This window comes from Phoca vitulina, unplaced genomic scaffold (assembly GCF_004348235.1).
Source record: "Phoca vitulina isolate PV1807 unplaced genomic scaffold, GSC_HSeal_1.0 scaffold3, whole genome shotgun sequence".
NCBI classification, from domain to species: domain Eukaryota; kingdom Metazoa; phylum Chordata; class Mammalia; order Carnivora; family Phocidae; genus Phoca; species Phoca vitulina.
In genome coordinates, this window is record NW_022589706.1 from 11,884,631 (window position 1) to 11,908,773 (window position 24,143).

The window sequence follows — 24,143 nt, forward strand, 5'->3', positions numbered from 1 at the left end:
TCCTTCTGCATAGTGGACTTTATTGTTCAAAAGAGCTCAACAGCAACCTCCTCTGGAGACTTCTCTGCTTCCCCCACATAAAGCGCAAGATCAATCTCTCTTTGCTTCACAAAACTTTACCTCTATAACAGCACCTGTCCAAGTACCTTCCATGTATCCTTTCCATGTTGTCTCTGTCTCTCTTTTATTAATTCCCTCATGGCAGAGATGAGGTCTTGTCTTCTTTCTCATGTGATAATATTATGTACATTTAAATGTCTAATAAATATTAGCTCACAAAATGAAACACAACCCTGTCTTAAAAAGTTCTTTGCTACTGCTACAAATAAAATCTCCCCGAATGAACTGGATGCAACTTAGTCACTTACCCTATGTAACACCAGGGAATGAGTCCCAACTTTGAAGCCCGTTGTCAGATCTGAAATTTAATTCTGTATCTAGCACATTTTAGTTGCATGGCCTGAAGCTAACTACTTCCTGTTTTGAACTTCAAGTTGGTCATCTCTAAATCGGGAAAAATAATTGCATACCTCACAAGTTTGCTTTAGGTTAAAGGGCATCATTAAAATGTTTTAATGTCTTTATACAATGCACATTATGGGACTTGAAATGTTAGTTCTTTTTTTTTTTTTTTCCATCTCTTCCTTTTTAACTTATTGAAATGTTAGTTCTTTTGCCCCTTTGAATCTGATGGGCTTTTTGTGTTAAAATGGTTCCTAAGCATCAGATTATAAAACTGCTCTAATTTGCTAATATCTCAGTAACTATTATATATAGAGAGAATATCTTGATTTATTAATCAATTCTGTTTTTGATTCCCAGTATTTCATTATCCCTAGATGTTTCCCTGTTTCAGCATCAGTCAGCAAAAGGAGAACATCAGAAAAAAAAAAAAAAAGAAAGAAAGAAAGAAAAGGAGAACATCAGAGAAAGAACAAAAGAATTGATCCTTCACTTTGAGTTTCAAATAGCATAGGCTCTGACATAAGACAAAAGATTTAGTAGAATATATGATTAGAGAAATATTTACTTGCACTTTACCCCCATCCTTAGATGAAGTCAAGATTGCCCAGCATTGAATTCATTGGTAGGGAAGGAAGGGAACCAATATAAATCCCAGAGAGCTTTAGGGCATGAGGTTTAGGAGTGTCATGTCAGCCATCTCCATGTAAAACCCAGGGAATTGGCAATCCCCTGGGATCTACGTCTGGCACAGGTGGGAACAGAAAAGGCTCCTGCCAATTGAGACCAATCAGTCTCTCAGATTCTATGGCACCAGAGGAATTAGATGATGCCCCAAAGGGGCTGAGTGTAGGTTTATTTTAGCCCACCACTGGTTTAGGAGTGTAGAATGCTTCCTGTTACCCTCCAGTGCTGGAGTAGGGGTGGGGTAGGATGGCTCAGAGAACCCCAGACCTGAAGAAGTTTTATAGGACGAGTGAGCTAGGACTCAGTGGGGGCAGTGCAGATAGGTTATGAAAACCCAGACATGATCCACATCCCCACCCCATACCCACCAGCTCCCACCAGGACCTCATATTAATAAGCTCTATGTAAAAGGGAAACAGTTGGGGAGAGCATGCTAGTTCACATTTCTGATACACAGTGGAAGGATTAAAATAGAAATGAGGTTTACAACAAATCTCTCTCTTTCCTCTCTATCCATCCATCATCCATCATCCATGTATCCATCCATCCATGCATCCATCCATCTATCTGAAATTCTGGTGGACTGAAACTCATGAAGAAATTAAGACTGTAGTGGAGTTTTTAAGACTAGATATCTTCAAGGATAGGAGTAGAAAGGGTAAAATGAACTTGGAGAAAAGTAGCTATTAGAGGGATCCAAAGACCAAAATCCTTTAGAATCCATCTTGCCCTGACTACTCCTTAATTTCTGTAATGATAGACCTTGGGGTTTTAATCCTTCTACTACTGTGTACTCTTCATGCTAGAGTTCTAATACAGAAGCAAGGCTGGGTCCACGGGTCCACTGGTCCACTGGTCTCCACTCTGCATGTGGATGGAGTTGGAGGGGATAAACAGTGGGCCAGGAATGGCAGGTTTTCCAATATCCTCCAAGTAAGGACAAGCATCTGTGCCACATTAGAGACAGTAATATACAAGGACAGACAGTCTGCCACAGAAGAAGAAAGGGAGAGGGGAGAGGGTTTCATGCATAATCAAGACATCTCCAGGTAATGTGTCAATATTGTGATTATTGACACCAACAGTCAGCTGGTGAGTGGTTCCTGGGTCACTGAGGTTTGACCCAGAGCCATGTGGCTCTGGGGCAGATGGGTTACACCACTGAACTTCACTAAGCCTATCTATTTCTCAGTCATCTAGAGAAACTGAGGCAGCCTACCAGGCCCCTAAATAAAATCTGTAGTTTATTTGCCTCAAATTGATTAGGAATACAGAAAAGGGAAGCTTGTTCCCTTACTCACCTAGCCCACAGGGATTGGTATCTTCTTCTTTCCTTTTTCTCTAACAGTCATAGAAGAAAAAGAATCTCATCTCACTGATACCAAAATAGCTAATCTGCTACCATTTTTGAGATCTGATTGTGCCTGCTTTCAAATTTTTCCCAGACTGTAAACCCTCAGGGAGAAGATTTTCTGTACTTCATGCTATTCTGTACATCAATTCTTAAAACCTAAAAATAAGATTTTTGACACGTTTGACAATATCTATTTCCCTGAATCCAAATTCCAGGGAAATATCTGATAATGTACAGGGGAGCTGCAAATGGAGGGGCGAGGGGAGGGAGCCTTGCTGACCACACAGGCAGATGAGGCACTCTGCAGGTGGCAAGAGCATAATGGAGCTCTAGGTGGGACTCCCAGGAAACAGGCTCTTTCAGCAACAGAGACAAAGAAAATCTCATCAAGTTGGATTTCACACAAAGGGCTGTAATTCAGCTGAGGCAAACATCAAGGAATATCATTGCCTTGTCTCCTTCAACTGACAAAATGATCCTTCTCCTCTTGTTTATGGTTTGACTTTTCTCTTTTGCTTTAGAAGGCTGAAGGAAATATAAGGGAGTGACTGCATCTCCTTGAGAGGAAAGGGAAAGATGTAGTCGGTGCAGAGGATAGAAGAATCACTTCAGTTGACCTCCCTGGGACCTAATCTCAGCTATGGAATTCTTTTTTTTTTTTAATTTTTTTTAAGATTTTATTTATTTGCGAGAGAGAGAATGAGAGACAGAGAGCATGAGAGGGAGGAGGGTCAGAGGGAGAAGCAGACTCCCTGCTGAGCAGGGAGCCCGATGTGAGACTCGATCCTGGGACTCCAGGATCATGACCTGAGCCGAAGGCAGTTGCTTAACCAACTGAGCCACCCAGGCGCCCTCAGCTATGGAATTCTAAAGTCACAATTTGCTCTATTGGTTGGGGAGAGATTGTTTAATGTGTCTTCTTTCAACACTGAAAACAATTACATCTCCAGCCCATTGTGGACATGTGGCACTATTCTGGGATTGCATTCAAGCATGTAGAAGAGATGAGTATTTTCACCAACGCTCAATGCTTGAGTAGGTAACATCAGGATCAGTGTTTTGCTTTGTTTTGTTTTGTTTTGTTTTCAGAGTAAAGAAGGAACAAAAACAGATATGCGAGGTGACATTGTAAACCTTCTAGCTGGCTTTCCAGCTTTACAACTCGTCCCGTCAAATCAACATTCTACTAAAAATTACTCTTCTATTATTATTCCCCTATTCTGAAACCTTCGATGGTTTCAAGATTCTAACTTTAAGCTTCTTCCTTTTTTCTTTTTTACTGGTTTTGATACTGGAGGTGTTTTCTAATCAGAACCTCTTAAGCTAGGCCAAAATACTTTGCCCTGTTCTTGCCTCTACTTTGATTCTCCTAATGGTGTTCACTCTATCCTACCCATCATCCATTTATCCAGTTCAAACCAGAAATAAGGGCAATCCTAACTCTATAATAATCTCTTGATCTCTTATCACAGTCACTAAGTTGGTCAATAATTTTCAGGTTCCTAGGCTCTATCCCAGCCCTACTGAATTAAAATCTGGAGCTTGGCCTGAAAATTTGCATTTTTAACAAACTCTGTATTAATTCCTAGATACACTAAAAGTCTGAGAAACTCTATGTGTAATCTTACGAAAGAATATCTCTCCTACTACTTGTCATCTGCGTCACTACTGGGTATTTGAAGATGATTTGTGTAAAATGAAATAAAATCATACACTAAGTCATTTAAATACACACACACACACATTGTCTGAACCATACCAAGTAATAGGGGACATTTGACTTAACTGTAATATTTCATAATTATTTCCTTCCTCCATCAAAAAATCAAAATGAGTCCATTCTGATCCAAGTCTAGAATTCGAAGTTTTTCCCTTTTTCTTTGGCTGGTCACATTGATGAAGTGAAAATGGCAAAGCCAGAGAGTTTGATATAGTCCATACACATCTGTAGCCTGCTTCCTCTCCCTGATTCAGTCTTATCAGATCCCTTTCCATGATCTGTGAAACTACCCTCATAGCTTCAGAATATGAGAAAGTAATTATACAGAGGTGCTTGTGTCCAGCATGAAAGCTCCTCCGTTGCCTCTCCCAGCATGGATTCTACTATTCTATGAGTCGATGCAATTACCCAAATGACTCATTTTAAATAAATAAGCACAACTCATCAGTGTTTTCCAGGATACAAACTAAAATACAAATCAGGACCAAGATTAATGTGCTAATTGTTTAAATTCTTCATTTCCCCTTCATGTGTTGTATACAGTGTGTGCAAATCTTTTTTTTAAATTTAAATTCAATTAGCCAACATATAGTACATCATTAGTTTCAGATGTAGTGTTCAACAATCCATCAGTTGCATATAACATCCAGTGCTCATCACATCACATGCCCTCCTTAATGCCTATCACCCAGTTACCCCATCCCACCACCGTCTTCCCCTCCAGGAACCCTCAGTTCGTTTCCTATAGTTAAGCTGAGTGTGTGCAAATCTATAGTACCACAGGCTATGCTAGATTATCTAGGGCCCTAAAGAAAATAAAGTGACTTAAAAATGTATACATTGTTTTTACTGATAATATCTAGTGACATGCTTCATTATTGTCTTAAATTCAATATATTTTAAAAACAAAACAAAAACTTCACTGTCTTTCCATTTGGGTTATGGTCGGCACTGAAATATTAACCACACTAGACTCTAACTTTGAAATCATGACAAAAGTTATCATACATTGTGTGTTTACTATGTCCCCCAATGCCAATACTAAATATTTATTATTCATTACTTTATTAAAAACACGTAGCAATACTATGAAACATAGAACTATTAATTAATACTACCACTTACAGATGAAGAAACTCAACTTGGAAAGGTTAGGGAACTTGCCCAAAGTTACACAGCTAGTTAGTTGATGACATGAAATGAACACAGATCTCTTTGACTATAAATTCAGAGCTATTAAATCTTTGGCAGCACAGTAAAGTGATTTCCCCATTCAGGAATCATCAATGACTTCATGTCCTATACCATGGTAACAGAAAACCTTAAGATTTCCAGTGATCTGGATACTTTTTAATGTCATCTTTATTTTCACCTGTCCTCCACATGGGTCCCCACCCCCCAGGCCATTTTCCTTAAAGTCCCTGCCATGACTGCACGTGCTTTTCATCACCTTCCTTCACACCTTCCTCCACAGGGTGTTTGCTGTCTCTCCTTCCATAGTGCCACTGTTATTCTGTTGGCAATAACCTTCCAGGTCATGTCCCTAACCACACACAGTTTAATATAGTAGCAATCAGAACAAATGCCCATACTTAAGCCCCTATAGATAATAGTTGGTTTCATGTAGATTACATTCCTCTTTTATCTAAGATAAACACTTACCCATTGAAATTGGATTTCTAATTTGTCTTTTTACCCCCCAAACAGAATATTAAACTTACAAAAGACTAAATAAAATATTGTTGTGTAAGCAAATAAAAGTATTATATGAATATTCTAGAAATTTCATATTGGCTTAAATCAATTTGAAATAGTAGAAAAGGACATAAACACATATCTTTCCAATACTCATTAAAATGTTTGACAATTCAGCTTCAGTAGGAGTTTAATTATAAAACTAAACTAAGCAAAGATGAAAAAAATCTAATCCAATGCAATTCTGCACTATGCTGAAAGATCAATAATAATAAATTGGATTTTTAGCCCTTGGGAATACATGGGTACCAAAGATAAAAGCAAACCTCAGTAAAGATGTTTTGGGCTACCACCAGTGAGTAAACAAAATTATTCTACAATCAATATCATATTTCATTGAAATACAATAAAATGTATTAGAACCTCAGCAAGATAAACAAATGCTTGAAGCATGAGAATAACTCCAACAGATAGAAGCTTTTTAAGGGCACACATGTGACCAAAGTTTTTGAAGGAGAACCAATCCCATTGCCAAAGTCATAAAGTCATTTAGAATGACTAACAATAAATGATGAGAATTTGCAATGTTTCTACCAGGTCAGGCCTAGGCAAGCAGTAGAAGAGACTATGTTGGGAATACTTGATCTTCCTCTTGGTTCTTTTTCCCCTCCACTTTATTCCAGATTCATCCTGAAGCTAATGAAGTTGAAGCCTTTAGGGCTTCCCATATACTCATGCCCCATCAAATTCTATGTATTTATATACAGCAAATAAGGGTATTTAAATCCCTTTTCTTAAACAGGGCCTCAAACCTTGGGTTGACCTTTGATCACAAGCAGGTGCTCCCTTGGAATCCATGAAACTTTTAAGATTCTATTTAGCAAAGATTTTCCTTGTTCTACTTTTCTTAGGTTAATTCATTCACTTATTCACTCATTCATTCATTCATTTATCCAAGGAACAGAAACTCATTCTTGTTGTCTTCTGTCATGTGGGGAGGAGGAATGGCAGTTGAGGCAACATGGAAATAAACAAGATAGTCTCAGGCAGTCAGATTTCAGGTTGTACTGGAACAGCTCTAGACTTCGCAGACCAAGGACGTAGTTCTGGAACTGGATAGACTGAAAAGGGATGCTTTAGGCATGAGGCTATTTAATCTTGTCTTTGGCAGGTAGAAATCACTGATCTTACACCTTTAAAATGACTAACTTCCTATCTCCAGTTCTATAGCTTCTGTCACTAATAACTAACATGATGCTTGCCTTGGGATATCTTCCCCATACTTTATGGCTTCCTCCATTCATCTTTCAATTTTTGCTACTAGTACTTACTTCTTCCTATCTCTGGCTTACCATCCCCAAGAAAGGCATGTGATTGTCTCTGTTATAAGTTAATCTTACTGGGTCAAAGCTTTCAGAACAGAACACCCAGCAGACCACTTTCCAGCCATAAATTGGCTGCCCAGAGATAACATGGTCAAACGGATGGTTAGGCATAATGATATATGGACAGAACCAGACTATCTGGGTAGAAAATGCTGTTGACAATTACAATTGCCTTGGCAGGGACTGTGGGCAAAGGGTTTTCCCTCAAAAAAAAAACAAAAACAAAAAACAAAAAACTAGGCGTGGCCACCTTTAGGCTATACAACATGGTATTTTAGCCCTATTTACCCAGGCAGCTAAGTACATCATGAACTTAATCAATTTTTCTTTTCTCCTTGGGATCTTCCAGAAGTGTAACAGAACCCAACATTTATTTTTTATTTATTTATTTATTTATTTTTATTTAAAGATTTTATTTTATTTATTTGACAGAGAGAGAGGGAGACAGCTAGAGAGGGAACACAAGCAGGGGGAGTGGGAGAGGGAGAAGCAGGCTCCCGGCCGAGCAGAGAGCCCGATGCGGGGCTCGATCCCAGGACCCTGGGATCATGACCTGAGCCGAAGGCAGACGCTTAACGACTGAGCCACCCAGGCGCCCCAGCACCCAACATTTAAATATATCTTCCTGTGTGCTCCATTCATGACCACTGCACCAATAACAAAAATGAAATAGCTAACAACAACAGCAACAGCAAAATACCTGAGCAGTTTTTTTTTTGGTTTAAAATAAAGTTTTCAACTCAGTTATTAATGGATAATATTTTCCTCTTCCTAGATCAGATTATTAGAATAAAACACTTGAGACCCAACTAAACTGTCCCTATTTCAATGGTGCCTTCCATGAATCCACTTTTACTTGTTTTCTCTTTTTCTCATAGCACAATGATTTTGTCCTCATAGCTGCATAAAATATAATTCTGCCCAGTATTAAAATTATTTAAATATTTCCTTATATTTTATTATTTCTGTATTTCCATTGGGCTTCATTATAGAAATAATATTACACTATGCACTAAAATAATAATAGAATATATAACTTATCATGTGTCAGGACCTATGCTAGCATTTTAATGTATTATCTTCCTCAATCCTCTCTAAAGCCCTTTGAAGCAGATGCTACTCCCTTCACCATTTTACAGATGAGGAGATTGAGGCTCAGGGAGCTTAAGCAACTTGCTCACTTAATTGGCAGAATTGCTGGAATTTAAATCAGATCTCATTCTATCTGGGTCAGCAACTTTCAACTACAGTTGAACGTTGGAATTGCCTGAGGAGTTTTAAATTCAAATATCCTGTGTTCCACCCTCAGTGTTTCTGATTTATTGATCTGAGGCATAGCCTGGAGAGATGAGGGCTTTTCCCCCATCTCCCTAGGTGTTTCTACTAATGCAGCCACGCTTGATAACCTCTTCTCTACAGAGGAAGTTGTTAACCATCATGTGATGAATGAGTTAATGAACGATTTAATGCATTAATGAATCATCTCTTCATTGTCTATTTTTTGTAAGAAATACATACTGACAGTTCCCCTGAAATAAAAATAACAATAACATTTAATTGGCCACTCAGAGAAAATAATGAAACCAATTTTGTCAAAATTGATTTACCCTGACCAGACCACTTGCCAAAGAGTTAATGCTATTTCCCAGAGAGAGGCAGCAAGCAGATTCCGTCAATGACCAGCTCAGTCTAGCTCACCTTTTCATGTGGACAGGGACACGCTGGGGAAGCTACAGAGCACATCAAACTGACTTAAGTTGTTCAAATGGGCTCCTTGGTCCATTTCTTTGTTTTCTGTTCTCCAATTCCCTCACCCTATTATCCTAAATGTGTCGTCCCTGCGTGCTGCCTCTCTGCCTCAGAGTGGGGGACCACTGTGCTTTAAGCAATTAGCACTCAAAGTAGGCAACACGAGCTTTATTTCCTACTCTGGAGCCAGATTTTTTCTATTAGTCACAGTCAAACCAAAGATACTGATAAAAGAACCAGAACAAACTGGGGCGCCTGGGTGGCTCAGTCGTTAAGCGTCTGCCTTCAGCTCAGGTCATGATCCCAGGGTCCTGGGATAGAGCCCTGCGTCGGGCTCCCTGCTCCACGGGGAAGCCTGCTTCTCCCTCTCCTACTCCTCCTGCTTGTGTTCCCTGTCTCACTGTGTGTCTCTCTCTGTCAAATAAATAAATAAAATCTTTAAAAAAAAAAAAAGAACCAGACCAAACTATAAATACTTATCAAGCACCAGTCTTGGCTAGGTGTTAGTCAGTACCCTGACAATGACTTAGAGAAATTCCCAAAGAGCTAATAACTTCGGAGGGGGGACACGTAGACGAATGGGGCTGGATGAGTTGTAAAGTTGTCACTCGTTTGTGAATATGCATTCGTGTCTGTCTGCCTGTCTCTCAGTGTGTGGGATTCAGTCTGATCATGCTAACGTTTGAGATCCACTGCTGTATTCAATTAGTCCTACCTGTTCCTTGTAGAGCTGAGAGACTGAATACAGAAAAACACAGTGGCCAGACCATCTAGGACAATGGAACTCTGACCCATAGCAATGCAGTAACCAATCTAGACAGACAAGCCACAGCGTATGCAGCAATCAACCTAGAACAGGTGGGACTTGGACAACCATCAGCTCCCCTAACTTTTGTCCTGCTTCCAACTCAGAACCAACCAAAGAAAACAAAATACGCTTCTGGAACCCATCACAGAAGATAACTCCACTTCCAGTAAGTCCATCTCCAGCCAAGCCAACAACCTCCAACCAGAGCATACCTGAAGCTTTCCTCTTTTTCACGATAAAACTTACCCACTCCTTTGCCTGGCTCGTGAGTCTTTGCCAACCACAGGTGATGGTGCTGACTCCTCAGTTATAGCAAGCTCAGAATAAATCACTTCCATTTGTTCTCACTGAATAATCTTCATTTATTTCTGTAGAGCAAGGGGAGGGTGACTCTGTTGGAATTTTGAGCCCACCCTCTCCAAGGTGGTTTTCTCATGTTTCCCTGAAATCCTTGCCTCCCCTTGAAGATGCCTCCGGGGAGGTGGCAGGCACTATGACAGGAAGGGTAACTAGAACCTGCATCACATCCAGACGGATCAACCCGAGGAAGCAGAGACTTGACTTCTTGCCAATGTCACAGCTGTGTTTGAGTAAGAACGTCAAACCTTAGCGTCAATCTCAAAAGAAGAATGAAATCATGAATTTCATCACCCTTACATTTGAAATGAGAACAACCACACCATCGATTGAGTTTGCCTAAAAGTGATGATTTTGTCTTCTTTAACATCAGACAGAATGAAAGTTCAGGATAGACATCAAGATCAGTTAGGATGTTTTGACCCAGTTAAATACTTAAATGGTACTAACCTGAGTTGGCTACTGAGAAGTGTGGAGGAGAGAACAGCATGATCTGATAAAGGGAGGATCTCAATGCCCAGCTCATGGAGGAGGCAGCATTTTGAGTGGACCAAGAAAGCCGAGAAGGATTTGGACACATGGACCTTTGGTCTTCCTCTCAGGCCCAGAACCACTGGTACAGATGTCTCATTGAGATGAACACATAAAATGAAGATAATATGGAAATCAACACAGTGACCGTACCCCCATTGCTTTTGTGCTTGAATCAGTGCAGTAGGTGGGAGGACACTGTGGTATACCTCCCAGACATTTCATGCCAACCACAGACATCAGTTCACTCGCACCTTCCAACATGTGATGTGGGCATTCTTCTGGATTTCTACAATTATTAAATATGTGTGAGTGGTTGAAAAAGGCATAACCAAACACTGGGAAGAATTATTTCTTATTAAGACTAAATATTTAATTAAAACAACAACAACAACAACAAAAAGTCCGTTCCTACTAACTAACCTACATTTCTTAAACAGTAATTGGGTCCTTTCCTAAATTCATTGTCCCTCTTTATCTCCCAAACTGATATTTGTAAGATTTTTTCTCCTTTCCAGAAGAATGCAATGGAATTAGCACAAAGTAATTAGCAGGTTTAGTCAGAATTTAGAAACTGAGAGGCAAATAAAATTAAACTTGGGGTAAATTAATTAGTAAAAGGTGCTAGAGTTGTGTGTGCTTGTTAATTGTTATTCAGTGTGTCAGCAGTGACAACCCAGTGCTTTGTGTGTTTTAAAAAAACAGAGGAGAAAAGGCTCACACCCCAGGGAGTAGAACAGGAAGGTGTTGAGTGGGGTGTGCTTCTCCGGAGGGGATAAATCAGGACCCGTCTCTGGGATCACTCCAGGATCCCCAGTCCCTTTGCTCTGAGTGAGGCACCAAGATGGCGAGGGGGGTGGACGGTTGTCCTGTGTCCAGACTCTGTAAATCTGTGCTCTGAAGCCTTAGATTCCAATTAGTTAGGCTGTCTTAGTGTGTTCCAGCTGCTAGAACAAAATACCACAGACAGGGTGGCTGGTAAACCACAGAAATTTACTTCTCACAGTTCTGGAGGCTGGAAGTCTGAGCTCAGGGTGCTAGCAACGCTGGGTTCTAGGGAAGCCTCCTCCAGATTGCAGACAGCTTCTTCTCGCCATGTCCTCACATGGTGGAAGAGGCTAGGGAGCTCTCTGGGCTTCCTCATAAAGGCACTCATCCTATTTGTGAGGGCTCTACCTGCCTCACCTAATCACATCCCAAGGACCCTACCTCCTCATCACCTTGGGCATTAGGTTTTTGACACATGAATTTTGAAGGGACACAAACATGTAGATGATAGTAGAGGCCAAAGTGTTCGTGAAAAAAGCAGAGCCTATTTATTAGTGTGGTATGGCTGCCGTAGCAAGTACCACACACTGGGTGGCTCAAGCAACAGAAACTTATTTCTCATAGTTCTAGTGGCTAGAAATCTGGAATCAAAGTGCCGGCAGGGTGGTGTCTTCTCAGGCTTTTCTCCCTGGCTTGCAGATAGTATCTGCTCCCTGTGTCCTCAAATGGTCTTCCCTCGGTGTGTGTCCTGATCCCTTCATCGATGAGGACACGAGTTACATCACATTTCCACCCACACCAATGACCTCATGTAACCTTAATCACCTCTTTAAAGGCTCTATCTCCAAATACAGTCACATACTGAGGTTCTGGGGGTTAGGGTTTCAACATACGAATTTTGGGGGCACACAATTCAGTCCATTCAGCCTGCTGGAGAATTTTGTACATAAGGAAACCATTTCTTTAAAAGTAACAACTAACCTCATGAATACACAGTTTATTTTGGAAGGGCACAAATGCTTTCATATCCCCCACATTCCAGAAAATTGGCTGGTAAAGGCAAGAGAAACTATAATTACTGAAGCTGTTACAACCCGTATTCAATCCCAGATGTCTCTTGTCCACAACCTGCTTGCCCTTTGTTCCACTCCTATCCTGCCCCCTACCCAGGAGAAGAAATAGAAAGGCAGAGGTGAAAAACCCCTGGAAAAGCACTAGTTTTTCTCCTTTTCTCCTAGCATAGGGATTGCAGTTCAGTTACTCTTGATATGTAATAAACACTGATTTCCTTCAATGGTGGGCTGTTCCAGATTAGACAATTTAAATTACTCAAATTTGAAATCATCTTAGTTTTTCTTTTTTTAAAAAAAATTTGATTATTTGATGCTGGGTAATCATGCACCCCAGCCTAAATCACTGTCTTATTATACCTGAAAAAATAATATTCCTGTCCGTATGTCTTCCCATTTTGAAGGCATTATAATGGAATTCACAAATACATAGAACATGTTTTACTAAAATTCTACCTCTAATTCAGGCTGTGTGACCTTGGATAAGTCACTTAACTTCTCTGAACTGCTTGTTCCTGGTTGGTTAAAATGCGATAATGTAAGGGAGAAGTGAGATATTTCATGTAAAACAATAAACACATTGCCCAATACATAACCTTTCTCTCCTCTAGGTTAATTATGCAGGTGGAAATATGATGGTCAGAGCTTTCCCACGTATTGTCATGAAAATAAAAGGGTCCTGTACAAGGACTTCAAAAAATCTGGATTTTCATCCCAACTTAATGTCTTATTCAGAGCTATGGTGCCTCTCTGAGCTTCAGACTTTTCAATATTAAAATGGAGATGATGATTTCTATGGTCTGAATATATGTGTCCCACCCTTCTCTCCCAATTCAGATTTTAAGATCCTGTTGCCCAATGTAGGTCTTTTGGGAAGTAATTAGGTTGTAAGGTTGAAGCTTTCATGAATAGGATTAGTGCCCTTAGAAGAAGAGGCCAGAGAGCTAGCTAGCTTTTTCCCACCATGAAAGGTTTCAAGCAGGAGCTAGTAGTCTGAAACTGGAAGTGGGCCCTCACCAGAACCTCACCCTGATCTTGAATTTCCAGCCTCCAGAACTGTGAGAAAATTTTTTTTTTCCTTTATAGCCACCCAGCTGGTATTTTGCTATAGCAGCCCAAGCAGACTAAAAGAATGGCCAACATTCGGACTCAACACAATCGATCAGGAGGACAATGCATGTAAGGTACTGAGAGAGAGAGAGAGATCTCGAGACTGTGTTTTGCACACAGCAGGCTCTGTGGATGAGATGGGACCATCTCCTCTCACAGGTGGAGTTCCACTTTGGGGAAGAAGCAATAATCCTTACAAGTTACCAGGAGGCTGAAATATTTAGGCAAAATTTACAGAACATTTCCCTTGCAAGAATTATTTCTTAGCAAAACAAAACAAAGCAAAAACAAGATAAAAACAATAGCCTAAGGAAAATGGGACAATGTGTAATTTTCTTTTTTTTTAAAGATTTTATTTATTTGACAGAGAGAGCACAAGCAGAGGGAGAGAGAGGGAGAAGCAGGCTCCCTGCTGAGCAAGGAGCCCGATGTGGGACTCGATCCCAGGACCCTGGGATCATGACCTGGGCCGAAGGCAGCCGCTTCACCGACTGAGCCACCCAGGCATCCCAATGTGTAATTTTCTAAGTCAAGATTTTTTCCCCCGGTTATTCAGGGTCATCTGATAATTCTGAGCAAAGTAGAAATGGAATTGGGCCATATTTCTTAAATTATAATTTTCCAGGTCACATCTCTGCATCTTAAGATAAACCTGGCACCCAAAGAAAGAAATATGTGGAGGATGGAAAGGAGGAAGGGGAGATGAGAAGGAAATGCACAAGTGAAGAGGGGCTAAACAGCACACTATCTGAGTACTTCCTACTTTATGGCAATTCTGGAACACCAAGATGACAATGGAGGTCAGGGCTTCCTGTCACTGATTCCAGTTTCCATCTCTAGGACCAAATGCAGGCAGTTTCTCTGAAAGAGTTCCTCTCTGGTTTTTTTTTTTCTTAGCTGTTGGTTAAACAATTACTGTTGACTTTTGTATAAAAGATATATATTCTTTTTCTAAAGATTTGTTTATTTATTATTTATTTATTTTAAAATTTAAATTTAAATAAAATTAGCAATTTTATTTTATTCTATTTTTTTTATTTAAATTCAATTAGCCAACATATGGTACATCATTAATCTCAGATGTAGTGTTCAACAATTTAACAGTTGCATATAACACCCAGTGCTCATCACATCATGATGGGACACCTGGGTGGCTCAGTCAGTTAGGTGTCTGCCTTTGGCTCAGGTTATGATCCCAGGGTCCTGGAATGGAGCCCCACGTCAGACTCCCTGCTTCTCCCTCTCCCTGCTGCTCATGCTCTCTTTAGAGAGAGAGAGAGATTGAGAGAGAGAGAGCTGTGAGCAGGGCTAGGTGTAGAGGGAGAGAGAGAGAGAGAGAAAATCCTCAAGCAGACTCCCCACTGAGTACAGAGCCCAATGCAGAGCTCGATCTCAGGACCCCAAGATCATGATCTGAGCTGAAACCGAGTCAGTCACTCAACTGACTGAGCCACTCAGGTGCCCCAAAATATATATTCTTTCATTTATTCAATTCATATTTATTGAATGCCTATGATATACCAGGCACTAATCTAGGAACTTGGGAAACAGTTCTAAGCAAAAAAGACAAGCATCCCTGTCCTCACAGAGCTTATAATTTCAAAATGATCTTTTTATGAGTGGAGATTTAACCATCTGTTTTTAAAAGTCATTGTAGAGTGTAGCAGTTCTCAAACCTTTTGATCTCAGGATCTCTTTACAATCTTCCAAATTATTTTATTTATTTATTTATTTTAGAAACAGAGACAGAGAGAGAGAGAGACAGAGAAAACTCGAGCAGGGCGGGAGGGACAGAGGGAGAGGGAGAGAGAGAATCTTAAGCAGTCTCCACACCCAGTGCGGAGCCTGACACGCGGCTCGATCTCACGACCCTGAGGTCATGACGTGAGTTGAAATCAAGAGTGGGACACTTAACCGACTAAGCCACCCTGGTGCCTCTACAATCTTCCAGATTACTAAGCCACAAAGAACTTTTGTTTATGCAGGTTTTATCTATCAGTATTTACTATATTAAATTATAACTAAAGATTTTAAGATACTGTTTATTATTTTATTAAAATAATAATAAACCTGTTACATATGTAAGATAACATTTTTAAAAAATAACTATATTTTCTAAATCAAAGAAATAGTGAAGATAGTGATATCAAGTTTGCAAATCTGTTTTCTGTCTGATTTAACAGAAGAGCTGAATGTTCATGTTGGCTTCTGTATTCAATTTGTGGTATCATCATGTAGTCTGTCTCTGGAAGACTCCAGGGGATGTTTGTGAGAGAAAGGGGGAGCAAAAAGGCAAGTTAGTTCCTCATATTGTTATGAAAATGTTTACTTTATGGATCTCTGCAAGGGCCTCGGAGAACTATAGAGCTATAGAGAGGAGTTCAGGGACTCTGCTTTGAAAACCTCTGGTATCACTAAATAAGCACACGTTTGGAAGACCTGAGTTCTTTTTTTTTTTTTTTTTTTTAAGATTTTATTTATTTATTTATTTGAGAGAGAGATAGAGCACAGGTAGGGGGGAGGGGAAGAGAGAGAGGGAGAAGCAGGCTCCCCACTCAGCAGGAAACTGACAGAGGGCTAGATCCCAGGACCCTGAGATCATGACCTGAGCCAACAGACACTTAACCCACTGAGCCACCCAGGTGCCCCTGGAAGAACTGAGGTCTAACCTATGATCTTCAGAAGTTATTTTACCTCTTTAAGCCTCTGCTTCCTCCCTCCGAAAATGAGCGGTTTGGATTCAATTTTGGTCAGAATCTTTTCCAGCTGTGACATTCCCAGATGCTCTGAGTTGGGTCCTTTAATATTTGAATGGAGAAGATCTTTTTCTTCTCCTTTTGCTTTCCCCTCCTCCCCATCTTCCCAGGCCAGGTGCTGACTGAGTAGGATAAAGGAAGGGAGCCTTTATGACATTCTGAGATGAAAAAGCTACAGTTAGCAAAGGAAAGCCCATGACTATTCTATAAACATGTCACTTTTGGCTGATTTAGTATTGACAACAGATGATTGGCTCCACAATGGACTAGTAATAAATATTTATTTATTTGTCCTCTCCCTCACCAGAATGATCTCATCCACATGATCTCAATCCCCTTCATCTACATCCTGGAAAATCCCGATGACTGACATTGGCTATTGAAGTCCAAGGCTTAACAGAAGTGGCAAGGCTTTGGGAAAGAGAAATAAAGAAGCCAAATAGTTTAGGGATATCCAAGGCACCTAAAAGAGGGAGGCAAAATGGAGCCCCAGGAAAGTCTGCCCCACCTGTAGATGGTGGGCTGTGAAGTCCTAAATGATGTCCCTGTCCCCCCATTTGCTCCAGAGAACCCCTCTACCCATACTTTTTGCCAGATGAATAAAACAATGGTTCTCAGACTTAAATGTGCATCAGAATCTCCAGGAGGACTTGTAAAACAGATTTCTAGGTCCACTCCTGAGTTTTTAATTCAGCTAGTAGGGGGTAGAGCCCTGAGAATTTGTATTTTCAACAAGTTCCCAGGTGATCTTGTTCGTGGGTGGCTGGACCTCAGACCACACTTTGAAAACCACAAGAATACTGTAAATTACTGAAAGTGATTTGAGCTAAAAGAAAAGAACATGTTTTTTGGACTCTAAATGTCTCTGTAACCAGGCTACAAAACAACTATATTCCCCTAAGGTCAGGAACAAGACAGTGCTGTCCATTCTTACCACTTGTATTCAACATAGTACTAGAAGTCCTAGCCAGTGAAATCAGACAATAAAAAAAAGAAATAAAAGGAATCCAAATTGGTCAGAAAGAAGTAAAACGTTCACTATTTGCAGATGACATGATACTATAATATATAAAAACCCCTAAACACTTCACCAAAAAACTGCTAGAACTGGTCAATGAATTCAGTAAAGTTGCAGGACACAAAATCAATGTAGGGAAATATGTTGCATTTCTATGCACCAATAATGAAGCAGCAGAAAGAGAAATTAAGAAAACAATCTCATTTACAATTGCACCAAAAATAAATAATAAGATACCTATCAATAAATCTAACCAAACAGGTGAAGGACTGGTACTCTGAAAACTATAAGACACTGATGAAAGAAATTGAAGATGACACAAAGAAATGGAAAGACATTCCATGCTCATGGATTAGAAGAACAGATATTGTTAAAATGTCTATACTACCCAAAGCAATCTACACATTTAGTGCAATCCCTATCAAAATACCAACAACATTTTTCACAGAACTAGAAAAAACAATCCTAAAATTTGTATGGAATCCCAAAAGACCCCGAATAGTCAAAGCAATCTTGAAAAAGAAAAGCAAAGCTGGAGGCAACACAATTCCAGACTTCAAGTTGTATTACAAAGCTGTGGTCATCAAACAGTATGATACTGATATAAAAATAGACACAAAGACCAATAGAACAGAATAGAAAATCCAGAAATAAACCTATAATTATATGGTCAATTAATCTTGGGCAAAGCAGGAAAGAATATCCAATGGGAAAAAGGCAGTCTCTTCAATAAATTGTGTTGGGAAAACTGGACAACAACATGCAAAAGAATGAAATCAGACCACTTTCTTATACCATACACAAAAATACCATACACAAAAACCTAAATGTGAGACCTGAAACTATGAAAATCCTAGAAGAGAGAGCAGACAGTTATTTCTCTGACATCGGCCAAAGCACCATTTTTTCTAAATATGTCTCCTGAGGCAAGGGAAACAAAAGCAAAAATAAACTACTGGGACTACATCAAAATAAAAAGCTTCTGCACAGCAAAGGAAACAACCAACAATTCTAATAGACAACCTACAGAATGGGAGAAGATATTTGCAAATAATGTATCTGATAAAGGGTTAGTATCCAAAATATATAGAGAACTTACACAACTCAACATCTGTCAAAATGGCTAAGATCAACAACACAAGAAACAACAGGTGTTGGTGAGGCTGTGGAGAAAAAGGAACCCTCATGCACTCTTGGTAGGAATGCAAACTGGGGCAGTCACTGTGGAAAACAGTATGGAAGTTCCTCAAAAAGTTAAAAATAGAACTACCTTATGATCCAGCACTATTGGGTATTTAGCCAAAGAATAAAGGGGATACATGCACCCCTATGTTTATAGCAGCATTATTTACAAAAGCCAAGATATGGAAGCAGCCCAAGTATTGATTGATTGATGAATAGATAAAGAAGATGTGGAATGGAATGGAATTTTATTCAGTGTTAATTATTCCATTAACAATGGAATATTATTCAGCCATAAAAAGAATGAAATCTTGCCATTTGCAATGACATGGACAGAGCTAGAGAGTACAATGCTAAGCAAAAAAAAAAAAAAAAAAAATCAGTCAGAGAAAGACAAATACCATATGATTTCACTCATATGTAGAATTTAAGAAACAAAACAAATGAGCAAAAAGAATAAATAAGAGAAAGACAAAGCAAGAAACAGACTCTCAATTATAGAGAACAAATATGATGTTTACCAGAGGGGAGAGGGGTGGGAGGATTGGTTACATAGGTGATGGGGATTAAGGAATGTGCATTTGTCAAGATGAGCACAGGGGAATGTATGGAACTGTTGAATTGCTATATTGTACACCCGGAACTAATATAACACTGTATGTTAACTAACTGCAATTAAAATAAAAACTTAAAAAATTAAAATAATATATAAACATCATGGTGGCCTGACTTTGCCTGTCCTGTTTATCGTGGTGTCCCCAGAATTTAGAACATTATTCAGTACATAGTAGGTGCTCAACAGAATGTTTGTTGAATAAATGAAATGAACAAATGAAAATGCTGAATATCAGAAACTCTCGAACATATCAATGTAGAAGAATCTCGGTTAGCAAGTCATGCTCTTGAATTACTAGATCAGGGCATTCTCCTTTTGCCTTATTCCCAGTTAGATCCTTTCCATGTCTGTAGCCTCTCCTTGATCAATCACTTTTTGTTACACATGCTGCCCTGCACAATCAAAAGTTTAGAAAGGTATATAAAAATCAATCCAGTCTTGGGGGCCAAGAAGTTCATTATTCTCCTCCATCTCTATTTATAAGCAGATATTGAAGACATCCTAAATCAGGAGTCTCTGCTCCTTTGGCTCCTATCACATTAGCCTTGCATAACCATCTACGCTTATTAAAAGAGCCCCTGGTCTGTTTTGGTTTGACAGTGACCTTCAAGTGCTTGATTTAATAAGCTAGGGAATTAGAATAAATTGTATTGGCTTGTTCAATCATCTATATTACAAAGAGCTGCAAGGAGAAGCTTGAACAACATAAAAACACAGGAAGGAATAAGCAGCCTTCAGTGAGATGAAGAGGGAAAGTTGAGGGAAAAAACCCTGTGTTTAGAGATGCTCACATGGAATGAAGAGAACAAAAACCCATGGCTTTCAAGATCATTTTCTCCCCTGATTAAAAACGTTGTCAAAGCAAAAATCAAATGAGTATTTGCTTATGAAGCAGGTGACACTTCAAAACATGACATAGGAGTGATACCTCTATTAAGAGTTTGTTTAAATAAATAAAACCCCACTCAACAAAAAAGAGTATTTGTAGCAGTTTTATTCCCTCTAGCAAGCCACATAGGGGTTACACAGACTGAGGATGAGGATGCTATTCCCTGAAAGGTCTGGCCTCTATAAGAGATGAAAGGGTACCGAACGTGGAGGTTTGCCTGTTCCTGTACCAGCTCCTTCTCATACACAGTGCCTAGAAGACGACCTGGCATACAGTAGGGGCTCAATAAATACTTCATTTAAAGATGGAAGGCATAATTACTTGCATTTTTCTGGGAGAAAAGATTCTCACTTGCAACATGCTCAAACCAGGGTAGCCCATCTTTTACTTATATTATGATCAGTGAGGGGCACTATGACTCTGTGCTGTTTTCTCCATCTTCTTGCCTCCCCAGAAACTGAGAATATGCTCTTTCTTGATCTGTTTTGTGTTAAAAAGTGAACGCTGTGTGGTAAGTAAAAGAGCGGGTTTTGGAGTCAGTTGCTTAAATTCTAAGCTTCCCTTTCCTGCTATAGAAAATGGGGCTATTAATGCTAATTACTTCATAGTTATTTATTCTTCAGGGGATTCAATAAGGTTGTACTTGTTGAAAGCATACATACAATGTTTGAGATAGAGTTCACACTCAACAAAATACCTGTTCCTCCCCCGCCTCCATTTTAGGGATGAGAGATTTTGGTTCAGAAGGATTAAATGACTGTCTCCGGGATCACCCCACTGGGAATTGATGAAACCAGGATTTCAGTAAATAGGGCTTCAGTTCTCCCCGACTACAGAAACCATGGACTTTCTCCACACTCCATGGCTTCTTGTGCAGGGTGTGGAATTCAGGTATGTATGCCGCATTATTTTCACCCTCTCTTCCTGCGCGCACGCAGCAGCTTGCTGGGCATCCCAAATCCCCACATCTGAAGCAGCGAACTGGCTGTTGTTGACTTTGAAAACAGCAGCGAATTTACAGAAGTTCCCAACTCAGGGGAATTTTTCCTACTTCAGTGTATAGACACAGGCCTGCGGTCACGATAAATGTAAAACATTGGAGGGGGGCAGGGCAGATGCTCTAAGTTTGCTATTTAAAACATGTTTGTTTGATATAAGTTGATGTTCTGGAGACAAATGTGTCAAAAAATGCGAGATAATATAAAGGGTGTTGAAGCAGAAATGCTAATTAAACCAGTGTGGATGTAAATTATGTTTTATAACATCACAGGCTAGGAGAATTCTTATACACCACTCCCCTACCTACTCTTCACATGTATTAGCTGCATTACATAATGAGCCAATGTGACTTTTTTTTCCCCTGGCCAAACTTTTTGATCAAGGAGGAAGCCTTGGGGGGTCTGCCTGTGGATCTTCTATTCCAGGATTTTAACTACTATTCCCTCCCTCCTATGCCATGCACAGTTTTTTTAAATCCACAAACCAGTGGTTCTCAATCATGACTTTACATTACAATCACCTGGCAAGATTGTAAAAATTACAGATAACTAGTTCTCCCCTGCAGAGATTCTTAATTCATTGGTCTGAGGTGGAGCCCAGACATCATATTTCTAAAATTTTTTCTGATGATTCTAACGTGTAGGTGGGTTTGACAATCACTACACTAATTGTTCTGTCTTTGAACCACTGCACAAGCTGAAATTCTTTTCTTTCCTTTTGTCACTCTGCAATTCCTAGCCGTTCTTCAAAATTATAAAGGTACCAGTTCCAAGAAACCTCTCCATTGGGTAATATCGGTCCTTCTCTTTAGTATTAAAAAATCATTCTGTGATCCGTCCTAATTCTCAATAGATCCCACACTACTATAAATTCCTTGAAAGTGGAGACATGGGGTGGAGGTTGTAGAATGGATAAAATAATTAGGGCCCAGTCCCACACAGGATATTATGAAGCAGCAAGAACCCTATAAAAACATTGCAGCATTGTGGATGAAGGTGATAAGATAATTTTGAGCAATCACAGAAGAGTACATACTATATATTATACATTTACACAGAAAGCAAACCCAAAGGAGTCATCCTTGCTTTTAGAAATCAGGAAAGTGGTTATCACAGAGGGAGGGAATGGTAACAGGAAGGGAGCATGAGGATGGTTTATGGGATCCTGTTTATGTCTTTGATTGGTCCGTGGTTACACAAGTGTCTGCTTTGAAAAAATTCTCCAAGATGTAAACTTAGGATATGTGTACTTTTCTGTATATACATTATTCTTCAATAAAAAAGTTAAAAATACTTTGCTATAAACTTGTATATAGCATAATTTCAATCTAAGTCTCAGGAATGTGAAATTGACATTTGAAAGAATCTACCTTCCAGATGTGGTTCCTCAGATGAGGTCACTGGATGAAGTGAAAGTATTGATCAGTGTTGATTTCCTGATTCAGAAACTAGTTGAGAGAGAGAGAAAGAGAGGTGTTGGGGATTCTGGGTGAAGTGAAGGATAGGAGTTCTTTGTGCTATTCTGGTAGCCTTTCTATGAGTTTGAAAATATTTCAAAATGAATTATTTAAAATGTAAATAGAGAGAGTTAGTTGCATGTACTTCAGTCCCAATGCTGCTTTGCAGGCAGCGACCTTTCACGCAAAATGTAATCAAGGTGCATAAAAGGGCCGAGAGCAGGAACCTCACCAAGCGTCTAAGAACAGCTTGTATCCACCGACCTTGTTCTTGTACCGATTGCTGTTAGATGTTTACCCATTTGGCAGAAATGGATTTGCCACTTGCTTTTGAAACACAGCACCCAACAAACCATGGGAAGCTTCTACTGTTTACCCAAATCCTTGTACCTGTTGGATGGAGACACTGGATTAGGAGAAAACCACTTACCCTCTTGGAGCCTTCATTTCTCACATAGAACAGAGGTTTGCATTCACTGATCGTCTTAGTTTTAAGCTGCGATCTGGCTAATTATGAGAAGTGTTCCCTTTCTCTCTGAGTTGGCTTGATTTGGTAGATAAATTTTATGGTCTTGCTGCTCCCAAGGAATCTTCCAGCTTTAGATTTCTGGACGTCTGTGCCCCTGAAGATGTGAGCCTGGATTCCATGGGCCGGTGCAAGTGAAGGGCCAAAGCCTCTTTATGGGTTTGCAGCACGTGTAATTGACCAGATGTCAGAGCAGGAAGTTTTTTTGAAAAGGTCAAAAAGAGTCCTTTTTTAACAGAAGGAAATTCATTAATTGCCTCATTGGTAATTATGACACAATGCTAATACTTCTCTCCTTGGGTGGTGGTTACGGAGAGGGGCAGAGGAACATGTAGTTAAAATATTCCCCTTTTAAATGTCTCTAGGGTTGTCCTATTTATAACAAAAGGTGCTTATTTCCTGGTATGTACAACTATAATGCTTCATTTTTAAAATGGCCTGGGTTTAACAATAATTATTAATCTATTTAGCAGATATGTATTGATTATCTTCTATGTGCCAAGAACTAAAGATTTTATTTATTTATTTATTTATTTACTTATTTATTTATGATAGAGTGAGAGAGAGCACAATCAGGGCAGAGGGGCAGAGGGAGAGGGAGAGGCAGACTCCCTGTTGAGCAGGGAGCCCAATTCAGGACTCGATCACAGGACCCTAGGATCATGACCCAAGCTGAAAGCAGACGCTTAACCCACTGAGCCACCCAGGTGCCCTATGTGGCAAGAACTAAAAATGCTCAAGACAGATCAGCATGTCAATTGGAAAATGAGAACAGTTATCTTCAGCTCTTCTGCATCCCATATTCCTCTGGAGTCCTATAAGGCTCCCATTTTCTCAAACTCCTATTCCCCAGTCCATCATCATGGCCCATCTTTTCTTGTTTTCTATTTTGCCTAGATCCCAAGATTAGGTGATTCAACCATCCTCTCCCTATATTCATCAACCCCTTCATCTTCTACTATCCTCCTTAGTGCCACTCAGTAAATTTTACCACCTGTTGCCTTC

General features: G+C 39.7%; 1 protein-coding gene across 2 annotated transcripts in view; it reads right to left on the reverse strand.

The window, feature by feature from the left end:
* Nucleotides 1-24,143, reverse strand: part of KCNIP4 (potassium voltage-gated channel interacting protein 4) — a 1,108,185-nt gene that overhangs the window by 333,344 nt on the left and 750,698 nt on the right. The window lies entirely within an intron of this gene.